General features: G+C 42.5%; 1 long non-coding RNA gene and 15 other non-coding genes across 16 annotated transcripts in view; 15 read left to right on the top strand and 1 right to left on the bottom strand.

Annotated features, from left to right (window-relative positions):
• Positions 1-19,784, bottom strand: part of LOC143719415 (uncharacterized) — a 694,388-nt gene that overhangs the window by 291,907 nt on the left and 382,697 nt on the right. The window lies entirely within an intron of this gene.
• Positions 251-323, top strand: trnav-gac (transfer RNA valine (anticodon GAC)). Its single transcript has one exon. It is a non-coding gene; the product is annotated as a tRNA-Val (tRNA).
• trnav-aac (transfer RNA valine (anticodon AAC)) lies at positions 1,693-1,765 on the top strand. The gene has a single exon. It is a non-coding gene; the product is annotated as a tRNA-Val (tRNA).
• On the top strand, positions 2,436-2,508 carry trnav-uac (transfer RNA valine (anticodon UAC)). Its single transcript has one exon. It is a non-coding gene; the product is annotated as a tRNA-Val (tRNA).
• trnav-cac (transfer RNA valine (anticodon CAC)) lies at positions 2,983-3,055 on the top strand. The gene has a single exon. It is a non-coding gene; the product is annotated as a tRNA-Val (tRNA).
• trnav-cac (transfer RNA valine (anticodon CAC)) lies at positions 3,804-3,876 on the top strand. The gene has a single exon. It is a non-coding gene; the product is annotated as a tRNA-Val (tRNA).
• trnav-uac (transfer RNA valine (anticodon UAC)) lies at positions 5,604-5,676 on the top strand. The gene has a single exon. It is a non-coding gene; the product is annotated as a tRNA-Val (tRNA).
• Positions 6,336-6,408, top strand: trnav-cac (transfer RNA valine (anticodon CAC)). Its single transcript has one exon. It is a non-coding gene; the product is annotated as a tRNA-Val (tRNA).
• Positions 8,325-8,397, top strand: trnav-uac (transfer RNA valine (anticodon UAC)). The gene has a single exon. It is a non-coding gene; the product is annotated as a tRNA-Val (tRNA).
• trnav-cac (transfer RNA valine (anticodon CAC)) lies at positions 8,871-8,943 on the top strand. The gene has a single exon. It is a non-coding gene; the product is annotated as a tRNA-Val (tRNA).
• On the top strand, positions 9,497-9,569 carry trnav-gac (transfer RNA valine (anticodon GAC)). The gene has a single exon. It is a non-coding gene; the product is annotated as a tRNA-Val (tRNA).
• On the top strand, positions 9,693-9,765 carry trnav-cac (transfer RNA valine (anticodon CAC)). The gene has a single exon. It is a non-coding gene; the product is annotated as a tRNA-Val (tRNA).
• trnav-aac (transfer RNA valine (anticodon AAC)) lies at positions 10,339-10,411 on the top strand. Its single transcript has one exon. It is a non-coding gene; the product is annotated as a tRNA-Val (tRNA).
• trnav-uac (transfer RNA valine (anticodon UAC)) lies at positions 11,083-11,155 on the top strand. Its single transcript has one exon. It is a non-coding gene; the product is annotated as a tRNA-Val (tRNA).
• On the top strand, positions 14,678-14,750 carry trnav-aac (transfer RNA valine (anticodon AAC)). The gene has a single exon. It is a non-coding gene; the product is annotated as a tRNA-Val (tRNA).
• trnav-aac (transfer RNA valine (anticodon AAC)) lies at positions 15,519-15,591 on the top strand. Its single transcript has one exon. It is a non-coding gene; the product is annotated as a tRNA-Val (tRNA).

The following is a 19,784-nucleotide window of genomic DNA, read 5'->3' as shown; positions in this document are numbered from 1 at the left end:
CCTCAGTTCAAAATTGGGTGGAAACAAGTGGAGGCATGTTAAATATAAATGCTGCAATTCACTTCAAAACCCTTACTTTTAAGACAGGTGAAGGCCATCGTAACAAGGAGCTGTAGGCAGACTGCCATGCCGAATGACACTAGGTGGGTGCCGAATGACCTCTGTTCTGTTGTTTGTGGAATTTACAGACTGTCACACTGCTTGCAGGGCAGATTATGGGAACGAGCCATCTTCTATAAAGCACAAATATGTTTCTGTAGTTTAGTGGTTATCACATTCGCCTGACACGCGAAAGGTCCTCGGTTCGAAACCGAGCCGAAACAGTGGTTGGATTCTGACAGAAAATTTAAACTCTTTGCCACACTAGGTGGGTGCAGCGCTCATTTCCTTTATATGCTTTTTAATAAGCGTGCGCCTAAAGATTTAGGTCTGCAACCTGAAGACGTGTTTGTAGTGTAGTGGTTATCACGTTCGCCTCCCACGCGAAAAGTCCCCAGTTTGAAACTGGGCGGAAACTGTGGGTGATTTTTGCAAAAATTTCGTATGCGATTTTCTGTTGAGCAGGTCAGTACACTTGCAGGGAAGTTTGTTGTTTAATCTCTTTAGAAAAGGACAAAAATAAAACAAATGACCATTGAGGTTTCCTGTACAGTAATATAAAATGTTCGGTCTGCCAACAAAATTAGCAGCTTTTCGCCATGTTAAAAACACTGGGCAGTCTATAGTTTCAGTCGCTTTTGAACAAGCGTACGCTAGAAGAGGTGGGAATGAGATCCAGACCAAGTTTCCGTAGTGTAGTGGTTATCACGTTCGCTTTACACGCGAAAGGTCCTCAGTTCAAAATTGGGTGGAAACAAGTGGAGGCATGTTAAATATAAATGCTGCAATTCGCTACAAAACCCTTACTTTTAAGACAGGTGAAGGCCATCGTATCAAGGAGCTGTAGGCAGACTGCCATGCCGAATGACACTGGGTGCTTCGCAATATCCCTCCTCGTCTCCTCGTTCCTCTGTCCTCCATCCTATGACCCGGAAACCGATCGAGCGCAGCCATCTTGAAGGACATCTCAATTCTCTAATTGCACCGCGAGGAGGCGAGGATTGAGGAGTGAGGAGGCTTCCAGAGGAGTCATGAGCGAGGATACACAGGTGTATCCTATGCGGAAGAGATTTATCGACTAAACGTGACGCGCGTATACATTCTCCTCCCCCTTCACATCGATCACAATCTGTTTTAATGTATACTTTACCTTTGCAGTTTATATAAACCACACATTACTCATATTTCAACAGGGTATCTTGCTTTATTATCATTTATTATGAATTTCTTAAATAAACAAACTTCAACAACATAAGGGCAGATCCTTTGAGCGCTGCTGATGACGCTATGAAGTGACGCGCGAGTGATCAAGTATTCCAATGAATAAAAAAAGCTTTCATTCGATTCCTCCGTCCTCATTTTCTTTCCTTGCGTCCTTCCCTCAAAACCTACAGGGGGTGGAGCTGAGACGCTAGGAAAGGAAGCGAGGAAAGGAAACGAGGATGCACAAATAAGAAATGAGAAGCACCCACTAGGTGGGTGCCGAATGACCTCTGTTCTGTTGTTTGTGGAATTTACAGACTGTCACACTGCTTGCAGGGCAGATTATGGGAAGGAGCCATCTTCTAAAAAGCACATCACTCTCAACAATAGGTTTCTGTAGTGTAGTGGTCATCACATTCGCCTAACACGCGAAAGGTCCTCGGTTCGAAACCGAGCAGAAACAGTGGTTGGATTCTGACAGAAAATGAAAACTCTTTGGCACGCTAGGTGGGTGCAGCGCTTATTTCCTTTATATGCTTTTTAATAAGCGTGCACCTAAAGATTTATGTCTGCAACCTGAAGACGTGTTTGTTATGTAGTGGTTATCACGTTCGCCTCACACGCGAAAAGTCCCCAGTTCGAAACTGGGCGGAAACTGTGGGTGATTTTTGCAAAAATTTCGTATGCGATTTTCTGTTGAGCAGGTCAGTGCACTTGCAGGGATGTTTGTTGTTTAATCTCTTTAGAAAAGGACAAAAATAAAACAAATGACCATTGAGGTTTCCTGTACAGTAATATAAAATGTTCGGTCTGCCAACGAAATTAGCAGCTTTTTGCCATGTTAAAAACACTGGGCAGTCTATAGTTTCAGTCGCTTTTGAACAAGCGTACGCTAGAAGAGGTGGGAAAGAGATCCGAACCAAGTTTCCATAGTGTAGTGGTTATCACGTTTGCTTTACACGCGAAAGGTCCTCAGTTCAAAATTGGGTGGAAACAAGTGGAGGCATGTTTAATATAAATGCTGCAATTCGCTACAAAACCCTTACTTTAAAGACAGGTGAAGGCCATCGTGTCAAGGAGCTGTAGGCAGACTGCCATGCCGAATCACACTAGGTGGGTGCGGTCCAAATCAAGTTTCCGTAGTGTAGTGGTTATCACGTTTGCTTTACACGCAAAAGGTCCTCAGTTCAAAACTGGGCGGAAACAAGTGGATGCATTTTAAATATAAATGCTACAAAACCCTTACTTTTGAGACAGGTGAAGGCCATCGTACCAAGGAGCTGTAGGCAGACTGCCATGCAGAATGACCTCTGTTCTGTTGTTTGTGGAATTTACAGACTGTCACACTGCTTGCAGAGCAGATTATAGAAGAGGTGGGACTGACGGCAAATCAAGTTTCTGTAGTGTAGTGGTTATCACGTTTGCTTTACACGCGAAAGGTCCTCAGTTCTAAACTGGGCGGAAACAAGTGGATGCATTTTAAATATAAATGCTGCAATTCGCTACAAAACCCTTACTCTTGAGACATGTGAAGGCCATCATACCAAGGAGTTGTAGGCAGACTGCCATGCCGAATGACCTCTGTTCTGTTGTTTGTGGAATTCACAGACTGTCACACTGCTTGCAGAGCAGATTATGGGAAGGAGCCATCTTCTAAAAAGCACATGTCCTCATCAATAGGTTTCTGTAGTGTAGTGGTTATCACGTTCGCCTCACACGCGAAAGGGCCCCAGTTCGAAACTGGGCGGAAACTGTGGGTGATTTTTGCAAAACTTCGTATGCGATTTTCTGTTGAGCAGGTCAGTACACTTGCAGGGATGTTTGTGGTTTAATCTCTTTAGAAAAGGACAAAAATAAAACAAATGACCATTGAGGTTTCCTGTACAGTAATATAAAATGTTCGGTCTGCCAACAAAATTAGCAGCTTTTTGCCATGTTAAAAACACTGGGCAGTCTATAGTTTCAGTCGCTTTTGAACAAGCGTACCCTAGAAGAGGTGGGACTGACATCCAAATCAATTTTCCGTAGTGTAGTGGTTATCACGTTCACTTTACACGCGAAAGGTGCTCAGTTCAAAACTGGGCGGAAACAAGTGGAGGCATGTTAAATATAAATGCTGCAATTCGCTACAAAACCCTTACTTTTGAGACAGGTGAAGGCCATCGTACCCAGGAGCTGTAGGCAGACTGCAATGCCGAATGACCTCTGTTCTGTTGTTTGTGGAATTCACAGACTGTCACACTGCTTGCAGAGTAGATTATGGGAAGGAGCCATCTTCTAAAAAGCACATGTACCTCATCAATAGGTTTCTGTAGTGTAGTGTTCATCATGTTCGCCTAACACGCAAAAGGTCCTCTGTTCGAAACCGAGCAGAAACAGTGGTTGGATTCTGACAGAAAATTTAAACCTTTTGCCACGCTAGGTGGTAGCAGCGCTCCTTTCCTTTATATGCTTTTTAATAAGCGTGCACCTAAAGATTTATGTCTGCCACATGAAGATGTGTTTCCGTAGTGTAGTGGTTATCACGTTCGCCTCACACGCGAAAGGTCCCCAGTTCGAAACTGGGTGGAAACTGTGTGTGGTTTTCGCAAAAATTTCGTATGCGATTTTCTGTTGAGCAGGTCAGTACACTTGCAGGGATGTTTGTTGTTTAATCTCTTTAGAAAAGGACAAAAATAAAACAAATGACAATTGAGGTTTCCTGTACAGTAATATAATATGTTCGTTCTGCCAACAAAATTAGCAGCTTTTTGCCATGTTAAAAACACTGGGCAGTCTATAGTTTCAGTCGCTTTTGAACAAGCGTACGCTAGAAGAGGTGGGAATGAGATCCAAACCAATTTTCTGTAGTGTAGTGGTTATCACGTTCGCTTTACACGCGAAAGGTCCTCAGTTCAAAATTGGGTGGAAACAAGTGGAGGCATGTTAAATATAAATGCTGCAATTCGCTACAAAACCCTTACTTTTAAGACAGGTGAAGGCCATCGTACCAAGGAGCTGTAGGCAGACTGCCATGCCGAATGACACTAGGTGGGTGCCGTCCAAATCAAGTTTCCGTAGTGTAGTGGTTATCACGTTTGCTTTACACGCAAAAGGTCCTCAGTTCAGAACTGGCCGGAAACAAGTGGATGCATTTTAAATATAAATGCTACAAAACCCTTACTTTTGAGACAGGTGAAGGCCATCGTACCAAGGAGCTGTAGGCAGACTGCCATGCCGAAAGACACTAGGTGGGTGCCGTCCAAATCAAGTTTCCGTAGTGTAGTGGTTATCACGTTCGCTTTACACGCGAAAGGTCCTCAGTTCAAAATTGGGTGGAAACAAGTGGAGGCATGTTAAATATAAATGCTGCAATTCGTTACAAAACCCTTACTTTTAAGACAGGTGAAGGCCATCGTATCAAGGAGCTGTAGGCAGACTGCCATGCCGAATGACACTAGGTGGGTGCCGAATGACCTCTGTTCTGTTGTTTGTGAAATTTACAGACTTTCACACTGCTTGCAGGGCAGATTATGGGAAGGAGCCATCTTCTAAAAAGCACATCCCTCTCAAAAATAGGTGCCTGTAGTGTAGTGGTCATCACATTCGCCTAACACGCGAAAGGTCCTCGGTTCGAAACCGAGCAGAAACAGTGGTTGGATTCTGACAGAAAATGTAAACTCTTTGGCACGCTAGGTGGGTGCAGCGCTTATTTCCTTTATATGCTTTTTAATAAGCGTGCACCTAAAGATTTATGTCTGCAACCTGAAGACGTGTTTGTTATGTAGTGGTTATCACGTTCGCCTCACACGCGAAAAGTCCCCAGTTCGAAACTGGGCGGAAACTGTGGGTGATTTTAGCAAATATTTCGTATGCGATTTTCTGTTGAGCAGGTCAGTACACTTGAAGGGATGTTTGTTGTTTAATCTCTTTAGAAAAGGACAAAAATAAAACAAATGAACATTGAGGTTTCCTGTACAGTAATATAAAATGTTCGGTCTGCCAACAAAATTAGCAGCTTTTTGCCATGTTAAAAACACTGGGCATTCTATAGTTTCATTCGCTTTTGAACAAGCGTACGCTAGAAGAGGTGGGAATGAGATCCAAACCAAGTTTCCGTAGTGTAGTGGTTATCACGTTCGCTTTACACGCGAAAGGTCCTCAGTTCCAAATTGGGTGGAAACAAGTGGAGGCATGTTAAATATAAATGCTGCAATTCGCTACAAAACCCTTACTTTTAAGACAGGTGAAGGCCATCGTACCAAGGAGCTGTAGGCAGACTGCCATGCCGAATGACACTAGGTGGGTACCGTCCAAATCAAGTTTCCGTAGTGTAGTGGTTATCACGTTTGCTTTACACGCAAAATGTCCTCAGTTCAAAACTGGGCGGAAACAAGTGGATGCATTTTAAATATAAATGCTACAAAACCCTTACTTTTGAGACAGGTGAAGGCCATCGTACCAAGGAGCTGTAGGCAGACTGCCATGCCGAATGACATCTGTTCTGTTGTTTGTGGAATTCACAGACTGTCACACTGCTTGCAGAGCAGATTATGGGAAGGAGCCATCTTCTAAAAAGCACATGCCATGATATCACGTTCGCTTTACACGCAAAGGTCTTCAGTTCAAAACTGGGTGGAAACAAGTGGAGGCATGTTAAATATAAATGCTGCAATTCGATACAAAACCCTTACTTTTGAGACAGGTGAAGGCCATCGTACCAAGGAGCTGTAGGCAGACTGCCATGCCGAATGACCTCTGTTCTGTTGTTTGTGGAATTCACAGACTGTCACACTGCTTGCAGAGCAGATTATGGGAAGGAGCCATGTTCTAAAAATCACATGCACCTCATCAATAGGTTTCTGTAGTGTAGTGGTCATCACGTTCACCTAACACGCAAAAGGTCCTCTGTTCGAAACCGAGCAGAAACAGTGGTTGGATTCTGACAGAAAATTTAAACTTTTTGCCACGCTAGGTGGTAGCAGCGCTCCTTTCATTTATATGCTTTTTAATAAGCGTGCACCTAAAGATTTATGTCTGCCACCTGAAGATGTGTTTCCGTAGTGTAGTGGTTATCACGTTCGCCTCACACGCGAAAGGTCCCCAGTTCGAAACTGGGTGGAAACTGTGTGTGGTTTTAGCAAAAATTTCGTATGCGATTTTCTGTTGAGCAGGTCAGTACACATGCAGGGATGTTTGTTGTTTAATCTCTTTAGAAAAGGACAAAAATAAAACAAATGACCATTGAGGTTTCCTGTACAGTAATATAAAATGTTCGTTCTGCCAACAAAATTAGCAGCTTTTTGCCATGTTAAAAACACTGGACAGTCTATAGTTTCAGTCGCTTTTGAACAAGCGTACGCTAGAAGAGGTGGGAATGAGATCCAAACCAATTTTCTGTAGTGTAGTGGTTATCACGTTCGCTTTACACGCGAAAGGTCCTCTGTTCAAAATTGGGTGGAAACAAGTGGAGGCATGTTAAATATAAATGCTGCAATTCGCTACAAAACCCTTACTTTTAAGACAGGTGAAGGCCATCGTATCAAGGAGCTGTAGGCAGACTGCCATGCCGAATGACACTGGGTGCTTCGCAATATCCCTCCTCGTCTCCTCGTTCCTCTGTCCTCCATCCTATGACCCGGAAACCGATCGAGCGCAGCCATCTTGAAGGACATCTCAATTCTCTAATTGCACCGCGAGGATCGAGGAGTGAGGAGGCTTCCAGAGGAGTCATGAGCGAGGATACACAGGTGTATCCTATGCGGAAGAGATTTATCGACTAAACGTGACGCGCGTATACATTCTCCTCCCCCTTCACATCGATCACAATCTGTTTTAATGTATACTTTACCTTTGCAGTTTATATAAACCACACATTACACATATTTCAACAGGGTATCTTGCTTTATTATCATTTATTATGAATTTCTTAAATAAACAAACTTCAACAACATAAGGGCAGATCCTTTGAGCGCTGCTGATGACGCTATGAAGTGACGCGCGAGTGATCAAGTATTCCAATGAATAAAAAAAGCTTTCATTCGATTCCTCCGTCCTCATTTTCTTTCCTTGCGTCCTTCCCTCAAAACCTACAGGGGGTGGAGCTGAGACGCTAGGAAAGGAAGCGAGGAAAGGAAACGAGGATGCACAAATAAGAAATGAGAAGCACCCACTAGGTGGGTGCCGAATGACCTCTGTTCTGTTGTTTGTGGAATTTACAGACTGTCACACTGCTTGCAGGGCAGATTATGGGAAGGAGCCATCTTCTAAAAAGCACATCCCTCTCAACAATAGGTTTCTGTAGTGTAGTGGTCATCACATTCGCCTAACACGCGAAAGGTCCTCTGTTTCTGTTCGAAACCGAGCAGAAACAGTGGTTGGATTCTGACAGAAAATGTAAACTCTTTGGCACGCTAGGTGGGTGCAGCGCTTATTTCCTTTATATGCTTTTTAATAAGCGTGCACCTAAAGATTTATGTCTGCAACCTGAAGACGTGTTTGTTATGTAGTGGTTATCACGTTCGCCTCACACGCGAAAAGTCCCCAGTTCGAAACTGGGCGGAAACTGTGGGTGATTTTTGCAAAAAGTTCGTATGCGATTTTCTGTTGAGCAGGTCAGTGCACTTGCAGGGATGTTTGTTGTTTAATCTCTTTAGAAAAGGACAAAAATAAAACAAATGACCATTGAGGTTTCCTGTACAGTAATATAAAATGTTCGGTCTGCCAACGAAATTAGCAGCTTTTTGCCATGTTAAAAACACTGGGCAGTCTATAGTTTCAGTCGCTTTTGAACAAGCGTACGCTAGAAGAGGTGGGAATGAGATCCAAACCAAGTTTCCGTAGTGTAGTGGTTATCACGTTTGCTTTACACGCGAAAGGTCCTCTGTTCAAAATTGGGTGGAAACAAGTGGAGGCATGTTTAATATAAATGCTGCAATTCGCTACAAAACCCTTACTTTTAAGACAGGTGAAGGCCATCGTGTCAAGGAGCTGTAGGCAGACTGCCATGCCGAATCACACTAGGTGGGTGCGGTCCAAATCAAGTTTCCGTAGTGTAGTGGTTATCACGTTTGCTTTACACGCAAAAGGTCCTCAGTTCAAAACTGGGCGGAAACAAGTGGATGCATTTTAAATATAAATACTACAAAACCCTTACTTTAGAGACAGGTGAAGGCCATCGTACCAAGGAGCTGTAGGCAGACTGCCATGCAGAATGACCTCTGTTCTGTTGTTTGTGGAATTTACAGACTGTCACACTGCTTGCAGAGCAGATTATAGAAGAGGTGGGACTGACGTTCAAATCAAGTTTCCGTAGTGTAGTGGTTATCACGTTTGCTTTACACGCGAAAGGTCCTCAGTTCTAAACTGGGCGGAAACAAGTGGATGCATTTTAAATATAAATGCTGCAATTCGCTACAAAACCCTTACTCTTGAGACATGTGAAGGCCATCGTACCAAGGAGTTGTAGGCAGACTGCCATGCCGAATGACCTCTGTTCTGTTGTTTGTGGAATTCACAGACTGTCACACTGCTTGCAGAGCAGATTATGAGAAGGAGCCATCTTCTAAAAAGCACGTCTTCATCAATAGGTTTCTGTAGTGTAGTGGTTATCACGTTCGCCTCACAAGCGAAAGGGCCCCAGTTCGAAACTGGGCAGAAACTGTGGGTGAATTTTGCAAAACTTTCGTATGCGATTTTCTTTTGAGCAGGTCAGTACACTTGCAGGGATGTTTGTGGTTTAATCTCTTTAGAAAAGGACAAAAATAAAACAAATGACCATTGAGGTTTCCTGTACAATAATATAAAATGTTCGGTCTGCCAACAAAATTAGCAGCTTTTTGCCATGTTAAAAACACTGGGCAGTCTATAGTTTCAGTCGCTTTTGAACAAGCGTACCCTAGAAGAGGTGGGACTGACATCCAAATCAATTTTCCGTAGTGTAGTGGTTATCACGTTCGCTTTACACGCGAAAGGTCCTCAGTTCAAAATTGGGTGGAAACAAGTGGAGGCATGTTAAATATAAATGCTGCAATTCGCTACAAAACCCTTACTTTTGAGACAGGTGCAGGCCATCGTACCAAGGAGCTGTAGGCAGACTGCAATGCCGAATGACCTCTGTTCTGTTGTTTGTGGAATTTACAGACTGTCACACTGCTTGCAGAGCAGATTATGGGAAGGAGCCATCTTCTAAAAAGCACATCCGTCTCAATAATAGGTTTCTGTAGTGTAGTGGTCATCACATTCGCCTGACACGTGAAAGGTCCTCGGTTCGAAACCGAGCAGAAACAGTGGTTGGATTCTGACAGAAAATGTAAACTCTTTGGCACGCTAGGTGGGTGCAGCGCTCATTTCCTTTATATGCTTTTTAATAAGCGTGCAGCTAAAGATTTATGTCTGCAACCTGAAGACTTGTTTCCGTAGTGTAGTGGTTATCACGTTTGCCTCACACGCGAAAGGTCCCCAGTTCGAAACTGGGCAGAAACTGTGGGTGATTTTTGCAAAAATTTCGTATGCGATTTTCTGTTGAGCAGGTCAGTACACTTGCAGGGATGTTTGTGGTTTAATCTCTTAGAAAAGGACAAAAATAAAACAAATGACCATTGAGGTTTCCTGTACAGTAATATAAAATGTTCGGTCTGCCAACAAAATTAGCAGCTTTTTGCCATGTTAAAAACAATGGGCAGTCTATAGTTTCAGTCGCTTTTGAACAAGCGTACCCTAGAAGCGGTGGGACTGACGTCCAAATCAAGTTTCGGAAGTGTAGTGGTTATCACGTTTGCTTTACACGCGAAAGGTCCTCAGTTCAAAACTGGGCGGAAACAAGTGGATGCATTTTAAATATAAATGCTGCAATTCGCTACAAAACCCTTACTTTTGAGACAGGTGAAGGCCATCGTACCAAGGAGCTGTAGGCAGACTGCCATGCCGATTGACACTAGGTGGGTGCCGAATGACCTCTGTTCTGTTGTTTGTGGAATTTACAGACTGTCACACTGCCTGCAGGGCAGATTATGGGAAGGAGCCATCTTCTAAAAAGCACATCCGTCTCAATAATAGGTTTCTGTAGTGTAGTGGTCATCACATTCGCCTAACACGCGAAAGGTCCTCGGTTTGAAACCGAGCAGAAACAGTGGTTTGATTCTGACAGAAAATGTAAACTCTTTGGCACGCTAGGTGGGTGCAGCGCTCATTTCCTTTATATGCTTTTTAATAAGCGTGCACCTAAAGATTTATGTCTGCAACCTGAAGACGTGTTTGTAGTGTAGTGGTTATCACGTTCGCCTCACACGCGAAAAGTCCCCAATTCATAACTGGGCGGAAACTGTTGGTGATTTTTGCAAAAATTTCGTATGCTTTTTTCTGTTGAGCAGGTCAGTACACTTGCAGGGATGTTTGTTGTTTAATCTCTTTTAGAAAAGGACAAAAATAAAACAAATGACCATTGAGGTTTCCTGTACAGTAATATAAAATGTTCGGTCTGCCAACAAAATTAGCATCTTTTTGCCATGTTAAAAACACTGGGCAGTCTATAGTTTCAGTCGCTTTTGAACAAGTGTACGCTAGAAGAGGTGGGAATGAGATCCAAACCAAGTTTCCGTAATGTAGTGGTTATCACGTTCGCTTTACACGGGAAAGGTCCTCAGTTCAAAATTGGGTGGAAACAAGTGGAGGCATGTTAAATATAAATGCTGCAATTCGCTACAAAACCCTTACTTTTAAGACAGGTGAAGGCCATCGTACCAAGGAGCTGTAGGCAGACTGCCATGCCGAAAGACACTAGGTGGGTGCCTTCCAAATCAAGTTTCCGTAGTGTAGTGGTTATCACGTTCGCTTTACACGCGAAAGGTCCTCAGTTCAAAATTGGGTGGAAACAAGTGGAGGCAAGTTAAATATAAATGCTGCAATTCGTTACAAAACCCTTACTTTTAAAACAGGTGAAGGCCATCGTAGGCCTCGGTTTGAAACCGAGCAGAAACAGTGGTTGGGGTCTGACAGAAAATTTATACTGTTTGCCACGCTAGGTGAGTGTAGCGCTCATTTCCTTTATACGCTTTTTAACTCTCTTGGGTCGTTTTTTTTCCACATAGCAGCAACATAGACTTAAAATACTCCGTCATTTTACGTCATATAAATAAAATCAATACATGATTATAAACTATAGAGGGTCTTCTTTTTTTGTGTACACTCACATTAACATCAAAACCGTGTGCTTTTGTAAAATGAAGAAAATAAACAGGGTGTGCTTTCTGCCTCTCTGTCTCCGTAAATTTTTTTTCTGGTGCACGTCTCTAAACTTAAACAAAGCTCAGCGAATACTATTCACACAAGCACGAGCAATATATCTTTATAATCATTTAAGTTTGTACTTTTAAAATATCTAATTCAAAACTAAAATAAATATTCTCTGTTTATGTAATCTATTAAAAAAGAGAGAGGTGTCAGCCGATCTCATTATCGTTCTCTTAGCTCATTATTCTGCTAATCTGACACGCCCACGGAGAGCGCGCGGTATACAAACGCAAATGATCTGAAGCAACACATGCAAAGTGTCAACGCCCCTCATAAACGCGATAACACAACAAATGTAATCATCAGATTAATGTAGCATACTATTTCTTCTTGCGAGGCTGTGTGAGGAGTAATCCTGGGACATTTACCTCAGAACATGTGCTGTTTTTTTTCATTTCGAGGAGCAACGGATCCATCTGATAAGTAAGTTCTTTATTATTATTGTTCTAATCGCGATATCATAGTGTATGTAAACCGCAAAAAGACTGTTTAAATATGAATCGCGTCTGTGTGTGAATGAATGAACTGAACAGTTTTTACCAAACCCTATTGCTATACTGAGATGAGTGAAAATCGACTGAAATATGTTGAAATAACGTTAAAATGTCTTTGTATTAGCAACGTATTAAACTGCAAATTAAAATTTATGCCCTTATATAGGCTCATAAAAACAACAAACGATATGCCTATGTTACAGACGGAATATGAAAGACAACATTTTGTTGACTAGTTTTGGATAGATTATTAACTGTTTAATGTAAAATATGCTACTGCCACATTGAATAAGCTTTTGTTCACCAATTTCTGCTCAAATGATATATATTAGGCTATGTTTGTTTTGTCAAAAATAAAGTCATCAAGTAGGATGCTATTATAGTGTTTGTTCCAATGTAGGCTTTATTCAAACTAATGAATCCTTAACTTTGAAATATGTATGATAAAATGTATAATTTAGTTTTTACAAAGAAATATGAAATATCCATCTGAGAAGTACGTTTTTTTATTATTGTTCTAATCGCGATATCATAGTGTATGTAAACTGCAAAAAGACTGTTTAAATATGAATCGCGTGTGTGAATGAATGAACTGAACAGTTTTTACCAAACCCTATTGCTATACTGAGATGAGTGAAAATCGACTGAAATAGGTTGAAATAACGTTAAAATATCTTTGTATTAGCAACGTATTAAACTGCAAATTAATATTTATATGCCCTAATATAGGCTATCATAAAAACAACAAACAATATGCCTATGTTACAGAAGAAATATGAAAGACAACATTTTGTTGACTAGTTTTAAATAGATTATTAACTGTTTACTGTAGCCTAAACTATAGACTACTGCCACATTGAATAAGCTTTTGTTCACCAGTTTCTGCTCAAATGTTAAATATATTAGGCTATGTTTGTTTTGTCAAAAATAAAGTCATCAACTTTATATTTATATATAACTCACATTATAGTGTTTGTTCCAATGTAGGCTTTATTCAAACTAATGAATCCTTAAATTTGAAATATGTATGATAAAATGTACACTTTAGTTTTTACAAAGAAATATTACACTTGAAATATTGTTATTTTAATTGTTGCTGTAATTGTAACCTTTTTAATAAAATAGCAAATAATATATTTACAAGGTAGGTGTAAACAAAATCTTAAAAGGTCAATATAAGCCTTCTCTTCAAATTATTTGTATTGTGTTTTATTAGTGACAAATTTGGGGAGAGGATACATATTCAAAACTTTCTGAAAATACAGTATGAGAATTAACTACACAATTACTAGAAATGTTCACCTTGGATATTATACAATTTGCAAGCAAAAATATAAGTGGAAAAATACTATTTTTTTATAGATGTTTCCAACTGTGAACCAATTTTGTAGTATATATACACATTTCTTTTCTTGTGTCCTTGTATTCTTTCTTGTGGCTCAGTGACACACCTGTGAAAAGCTCATTATGCAGGCTCATTAAGCAGGTCTTTTGTCTTCACAGGTGTGAATCAGACCATTATACATGAGTCACGCCCATTTCGCATATTGCCTTTCCAAACAAAAAGTGTTTTACTAAATTTAAATCAATGTATTGTTTTATGTGAATGATTTGGAAGGATGATTTTCAGATCATTTTGAAGCAAAAATCCTAGGCGAGAACATCAATTAATCAAAAATCTTGTGGACAGAGACTTTAAGTTTTAGTTTTTTCAATAACCATGCATAAACAATATTCTCTCAAAAATACAAACATCTACATACATCTTGCTAACATATTATGGTAGCCCTGTTTGTGCTATATAGAGTGAATTTACACCTTTGCCATTAACATGTTTATAAATAACTGAAAAAAGCTCAAATGTTAGAGCATGTCAGAACACCTCCAGAACCCCAAAAACACTTTGGACCCCAGAGGGTTAACAAGCGTACACCTAAAGATTTATGTCTGCCACCTGAAGACGTGTTTCCGTAGTGCAGAGGTTATCACGTTCGCCTCACACGCGAAAAGGTCCCAAGTTCGAAACTGGGTGGAAACAGTGGGTGGTTTTTGCAAAAATTTCGTATGCGATTTTCTGTTGAGCAGGTCAGTACACTTGCAGGGATGTTTGTGGTTTAATCTCTTTAGAAAAGGACAAAAATAAAACAACTGACCGTTGAGGTTTCCTGTACAGTAATAAAAAATGTTTGGTCTGCAAACAAAATTAGCAGCTTTTTGCCATTTTTAAAACACTGGGCAGTCTATAGTTTCAGTCGCTTTTGAACAAGCGTACTCCAGAAGCGGTGGGACTGACGTCCAAATCAAGTTTCGGAAGTTTAGTGGTTATCACGTTTGCTTTACACGCGAAAGGTCCTCAGTTCAAAACTGGGCGGAAACAAGTGGATGTGTTTTAAATATAAATGCTGCAATTCGCTACAAAACCCTTACTTTTGAGACAGGTGAAGGCCATCGTACCAAGGAGCTGTAGGCAGACTGCCATGCCGAATGACACTAGGTGGGTGCCGAATGACCTCTGTTCTGTTGTTTGTGGAATTCACAGACTGTCACACTGCTTGCAGAGCAGATTATGGGAAGGAGCCATCTTCTAAAAAGCACATGCACCTCATCAATAGGTTTCTGTAGTGTAGTGGTCATCACATTCGCCTAACACGCGAAAGGTCCTCGGTTCGAAACCGAGCAGAAACAGTGGTTGGATTCTGACAGAAAACTTTAACTCTTTGCCACGCTAGGTGGGTGCAGCGCTCATTTCCTTTATATGCTTTTTAATAAGCGTGCACCTAAATATTAATGTCTGCAACCGGAAGACGTCTTTGTAGTGTAGTGGTTATCACGTTTGCCTCACACGCGATAAGTCCCCAGTTCGAAACTGGGCGGAAACTGTGGGTGATTTTTGCAAAAATTTCGTATGCGATTTTCTGTTGAGCAGGTCAGTACACTTGCAGGGATGTTTGTGGTTTAATCTCTTTAGAAAAGGACAAAAATAAAACAACTGACCGTTGAGGTTTCCTGTACAGTAATAAAAAATGTTTGGTCTGCAAACAAAATTAGCAGCTTTTTGCCATTTTTAAAACACTGGGCACTCTATAGTTTCAGTCGCTTTTGAACAAGCGTACCCTAGAAGCGGTGGGACTGACGTCCAAATCAAGTTTCGGAAGTGTAGTGGTTACCACGTTTGCATTACACGTGAAAGGTCCTCAGTTCAAAACTGGCTGGAAACAAGTGGATGCATTTTAAATATAAATGCTGCAATTCGCTACAAAACCCTTACTTTTGAGACAGGTGAAGGCCATCGTACCAAGGAGCTGTAGGCAGACTGCCATGCCGAATGACACTAGGTGGGTGCCGAATGACCTCTGTTCTGTTGTTTGTGGAATTTACAGACTGTCACACTGCTTGCAGGGCAGATTATGGGAAGGAGCCATCTTCTAAAAAGCACATCTGTCTCAACAATAGGTTTCTGTAGTGTAGTGGTCATCACATTCGCCTAACACGCGAAATGTCCTCGGTTCGAAACCGAGCAGAAACAGTGGTTGAATTCTGACAGAAAATTTAAACTCTTTGCCACGCTAGGTGGGTGCAGCGCTCATTTCCTTTATATGCTTTTTAATAAGCGTGCACCTAAAGATTTATGTCTGCAACATGAAGACGTGTTTGTAGTGTAGTGGTTATCACGTTCGCCTCACATGCGAAAAGTCCCCAGTTTGAAACTGGGCGGAAACTGTGGGTGATTTTTGCAAAAATTTCGTATGCGATTTTCTGTTGAGCAGGTCAGTACACTTGCAGGGATGTTTGTGGTTTAATCTCTTAGAAAAGGACAAAAATAAAACAAATAACCATTGAAGTTTCCTGTACAGTAATATAAAATGTTCGGTCTGCCAACAAAATTAGCAGCTTTTTGCCATGTTAAAAACACTGGGCAGTTTATAGTTTCAGTCGCTTTTGAACAAGCGTACCCTAGAAGAGGTGGGACTGACGTCCAAAACAAGTTTCCGTAGTGTAGTGGATATCACGTTCGCTTTACACCCGAAAGGTACTCAGTTCAAAACTGGGCGGAAACAAGTGGATGCATTTTAAATATAAATGCTACAAAACCCTTACTTTTGAGACAGGTGAAGGCCATCGTACCAAGGAGCTGTAGGCAGACTGCAATGCCGAATGACACTAGGTGGGTGCCGTCCAAATCAAGTTTCCGTAGTGTAGTGGTTATCACGTTTGCTTTTCCCCATTCATTTAAGTTGCCATTGTCAGCACCGACACTTCGAGGTCCGCGTGCTCGAAATGGACGACACGAGCTGCTTATTCAGTGGTGCCGTGTCACTTTTCCAAAATCGCATATAAAGAGGCCAAGATTAGCATATATTACCATAGGCTCTCTGTGGACGCCTCTGGGGGTGCCATTGCACCACGTGGGAGTCCACCAAGTGCTTTTGGGGTACACCAACTACCTACTCTTCACCATAGTCCTCCTCAGTACCACAAAGTGCCTATTTTGACCCCTAAAGCCGCCTTTCCACTGCACACGACAAACGACAGACGTCGGACCGGAAGTCATTCATTTCCAATGGAGAGTCGTACGGGAGCTGCTGGGAGTTCCGATCATATGCGTATGCGGAAAATTCGGATCCGATTTGAGCTTTGGATCCGTTGAAATATCTGAACTTCTGCGGCTAGACCGAATGCGACCGGCCGACCGGATGTGATGTATTCCAATGTAATCCAATCAAATCAGTGTGCGCAAGTTGAGAATTATTCATACTCTTTTTTAAAACTTGATCCGAAACACTTAATACTTTTAAAAAAGACATGGTTATTAATAAATAAGTTTAAAAAAATTATGAATTTAATATATATATTATTGGCCAAGGCCGTTTCTGGCTGGCAGCTGCTCCGCTTTTTCTTTTCTTCTCCTCTCTCCTTTCCCTGACATAAACATCACGGAGATCCCTCCACTTTTTCCTGCACTCATCCACTGTTAAGTTTAAAAAACAATTACATAACTGTAAACTTAACTCACATAACTGTAAACTTACATCATAAGTAACTAATCAAATTACAAAAACATGAAGAGTGATCCCGTATTTTAATTTTAGTTCATTATTAATGCATTTGCCTACACCCAACACTGCTAATTTCATACTGCTAGTTAATAATGTAATTGTTTTATTTCAGATTAATTTCATACTAGTTCATATCACAGTAGCATATGAGCATAACTTTACAATTTAAATTAAACAACTTAAAAAAATTATAGCATTGTTCGTTATGTTAACCACGTGTAATAATACAACTGCATTGAAATACTAGCTAGATGGTAATTTAGGCGGGACAAAGATTTGCTTTCATTCTGCACATTTGGCAATCAAAACCCACCTGGCAGACCGACAATCTCGCTAACTCTCTTCCAAGCTTCATTTTTCCTGCTGACGTTTCTGTATGATTCAAGAGTAATATCATAAAGAATGGGGTATTCGGAGACTGCGAGAATCAACTTCTCTCCCATGTTGCCGCGTACGATAGGAATGAAAGTTCCATGCGACTGACACTAGGGGGCGAAATGCGACAATCGTATGCGAATGTCGTGTGCAGTGGAAAGGCGGCTTAACCACCTATTTTCTTCTTCATTGCCACGAAGTGCCTATGGGGTCCCCTAACCACCTAAACTTCACCATAGTCTTCCTCAGTACCACGAAGTGCCTATTTTGACCCCTAACCACCTATTTTCTTCTTCATTGCCACAAAGTGCCTATGGGGTCCCCTAACCACCTAAACTTCACCATAGTCTTCCTCAGTACCACGAAGTGCCTATTTTGACCCCTAACCACCTATTTTCTTCTTCATTGCCACGAAGTGCCTATGGGGTCCCCTAACCACCTAAACTTCACCATAGTCTTCCTCAGTACCACAAAGTGCCTATTTTGACCCCTAACCACCTATTTTCTTCTTCATTGCCACGAAGTGCCTATGGGGTCCCCTAACCACCTAAACTTCACCATAGTCTTCCTCAGTACCACGAAGTGCCTATTTTGACCCCTAACCACCTATTTTCTTCTCCATTGCCACGAAGTGCCTGTGGGGTCCCCTAACCACCTAAACTTCACCATAGTCATCCTCAGTACCACAAAGTGCCTATTTTGACCCCTAACCACCTGTTTTTTGTCTCAATTCACTGTGTCTCTAACTCTGAGCCGAAAAGTCACAGGGCCTCGAAATTTGGCGTGAGGGTAGCCCAGCGGGCCCCGGGGCGAGATCCTTAGTTTCAAGGTTCTACGTGGTTCCCAAGTGTGCGTTTCGGTGGTTCGGCCTGATCCACACATGGTTCAGCTTTCTCCATCCCCCAGGGTCTTTCTGGGCCCCAGTGACAGTAGGCAGATTAAGTTTGGGGCCGCCAGGGCCCCCGGGGGCCAAACGGCAAAGCGTCCCACGTACAACTTATCCCATTGATTTTCATAGGTGTTCTGTGGACATTGGGCAACAAGTATTTTTTTTGTGTGACTAAACGTTCCCCTCTCTGTGTGCTTTCCGGGGCCGAGTGACGCAGCTTTCCAAGAAGTTTCGGGCCCCTAGCACCTCCAGGGGCCGAACGAGGTTCAGTGACACGTGCAACTTATTCAATGCGATTTCACAGGTACTTGGTGGACGGTGGTCCGATTGGCCCGAAATTGACACGTACGTCCCGTCACGGGCCCCTGGGACGGGTTCTAGAGTTCCGCGTCCCTCTGACCTTTTTTCGCGCTAATTGGCCACCAACAGCCCCAGGGAATAAGTTGCACGTGGGACGTCAAAAAAACAGGGGCCAAAACGGGTCGAAAGGTCGCAGCGGCCCCAAATTCGGCGCGGCGGTGGTCCGGGGGCCCCCGGTTCTAGATCACGGGTTTGGTCGTTCTAGATCGGTTCCAAGTATGTGTTTCAGCAAAACGGTTCGAAGGAAACGCCCGATCGGCCCGAAACTGACGTATGCGTCCCGTCACGGGCCCCTGGGACGGGTTCTAGAGTTCCGCGTCCAAAGCTGCTCGTTTGGCCAAAAAACACCCCCTTGACCTGGAAGCGCCTGTGAAGTTTGAACTGAACAAGTTGCACGTGGGCGGCCGGAAATACAGGGCTCGAAAGGTCGCACCGCCTCCAAATTCGCCGCCCTGGTAGTCGAGGGGCCCCCGGTTCTAGATCCAGGATCGCAGGGTTCTAGATCGGTTCCAAGTGTATAATTTTTTTGTGCAAAAATCTCCTCGCTTTGGTTCTACTGAGCATATTTCTTTCTGTGTGTGCAAGAGGGCTGCCATTAATTGGACCATGTGCTCGGTGAAGGGTGGACAGAAAGGTCCGATCGGCCCGAAACTGACACGTACGTCCCGTCACGGGCCCCTGGGACGGGTTCTAGAGTTCCGCGTCCCTCTGACCTTTTTTCGCGCTAATTGGCCACCAACAGCCCCATGGAATAAGTTGCACGTGGGACGTCAAAAAAACAGGGGCCAAAAGGGGTCGAAAGGTCGCAGCGGCCCCAAACTCGACGCGGTGGGTGTTCGGGGGCCCCCGGTTCTAGATCCCGGGTTTGGTGGTTCTAGATCGGTTCCGAGTGTGTTTTCAGTTTGACCCTTCAAGAGGGAATGCTAGTCTATGAGCTGACTATGAGTGCAAGTGGCATTTGAAGAGAAACGTGAACAAATGTGGAGAAAAAATTAGCCCTGAGCTCTAGAGACTCGTCCACCTGATATGTCGTTCGGG

Source organism: Siphateles boraxobius, unplaced genomic scaffold (genome assembly GCF_051911475.1).
Source record: "Siphateles boraxobius isolate OS27281-9 unplaced genomic scaffold, OSU_SipBor_1 63, whole genome shotgun sequence".
Lineage (NCBI taxonomy): Eukaryota > Metazoa > Chordata > Actinopteri > Cypriniformes > Leuciscidae > Siphateles > Siphateles boraxobius.
Note: the sequence above shows the minus strand (reverse complement) of the source record. Positions and strands in the feature narration are given on the sequence as shown.